We start from the raw sequence: 1,622 nt of genomic DNA, 5'->3' as shown, positions 1-1,622 counted from the left end.
TGCAACACTTGGGTAGTGTTGGTTGCGAAAAGGGCGGGCAGAAATAGTTTACGTTATATTCGTGTGCGTGTGTTACGAATGTTTGCAAACATTATACAAACATGTTGTTAAGAACAAAAAGATAACGTTGCAATGTTTTAATTAGCTGCTGTAACAGAAGTCTGCGCATGTAGTTATGAATTTGTCAACACTGTGTTCCTTGTAGTCGAAAGTAGAACACTCAAAACTTGTTGCAGAACTTCTGTCAGAACAGGTTTGCTTATTTAATAAGTATATAATTTTGAATGTATTATAAACATGGCGGTATGTCCATAATTTCAATAAAACAACAATGTAGTAATATAACAAAAGGTAACTAGCTGTATTCTGTTCAGTGTCTGAATATCGGTTGTTACATGACAATTTCATATTGGTAAAGGAAGCGAAAGTTGTACTAATAGGGACAAAAAGTTAATGAGCCTCTGCTCTGTTGGTTAGCTGGGCATGAAATAAATTTATGTACGTACGATAGCGTATAATATTTTTGTTTGTGGAAAAGGGAAACGCCCCCTCTTTCACTAATGGTTTAATGTTGACATGTACCGGGTATTCAGAATTGTTTTTTGAGAGATTCTGTACAAAATGTTAATTTGATGTGATATTACAGATTAAGTACGTGGGGGTGTGGCAACGGTGCATTGCCTGAAGACTGCTGAAGATCGTTCAAGATGAGACTCCAGTGGGAGTGGTGGTGTATTTCGTGCCTGTGTTTGTTGGTGGCGTTTCTGTCATTCGGACTTTGTCGACAGCCGCCGGTGTACATGAATCAATTTGCTGTGTATATACCAAGTGGCCAGGATGCGGCAGATGGCGTTGCAAGAAAGTACGGATTCAGGAACCTCGGACAGGTAAGATTATATTCCCACTAATCTGTGACAGAAAAACATAAGGTTAAGGCGTCTGTTAACTGTGTCCATATGGAAGTACATTTTTAGTGCATAGTGCGTTGGCATTCAGGTTTTGAATGCAGAAGTAGCTCTAGCTTTTCGGGGGCTGTCATTTCACATCTCCAATGTTTTCCTTATCTCTCATATTATCACGTTTCCAATCTCCAGTTGATACCAACTTTCATTGTTCTGTGGCAGATTTTCAGTTTTCAGTATAGGAACGATTTCTTGTCAGTTTGCATTGAACTTGGAAGGATGTGATGTGCCTTTATATGTTTATGAGCACCTGTCGCTATGAGATGAACGTTTTGGTAGCTGGAATACTGCAGCTATGGGCTGAAAGAAGTGAGGCAGGTGCTAGGCATTGCCAGCTTGGTCGGTCAACTTTCACTTGCATTCCACACAATGTGCGAATAGTACCTTGTCTCTGCTGTTGAAATTTGCAGTATACTGAACCTCACTTTTCCTGTCTAGCTTTTCCCCCTCCAATCCTGTTGTATAAATTGTTACCATCTGATATATGTTACATACATATTATGGTGAACGGTATAGTATGGTGTAAGTTAGAATGGTTTGGATTGTAAATACAAAACTCAAACCGAACCTCGGTACCAGGTTAGGATGCAGATAGATTAAATTCTTTTGGACTGGGTACGTATTGTTCAACATTTTTATAATAATAATAATAATAATAAT

At 38.7% G+C, this 1,622-nt stretch overlaps 1 long non-coding RNA gene across 1 annotated transcript in view; it reads left to right on the top strand.

Annotated features, from left to right (window-relative positions):
* LOC111871020 overlaps positions 1-1,622 on the top strand; it is a 524,678-nt gene continuing 523,056 nt past the window's right edge. Inside the window, exons 1-2 of the long non-coding RNA XR_002843962.2 lie at positions 1-253; positions 647-887. This is a non-coding gene — a long non-coding RNA (uncharacterized LOC111871020). The remainder of the gene's footprint in view (positions 254-646; positions 888-1,622) is intronic.

The sequence above is a fragment of the Cryptotermes secundus genome, unplaced genomic scaffold, assembly GCF_002891405.2.
Source record: "Cryptotermes secundus unplaced genomic scaffold, Csec_1.0 scaffold1606, whole genome shotgun sequence".
NCBI lineage: Eukaryota > Metazoa > Arthropoda > Insecta > Blattodea > Kalotermitidae > Cryptotermes > Cryptotermes secundus.
Note: the sequence above shows the minus strand (reverse complement) of the source record. Positions and strands in the feature narration are given on the sequence as shown.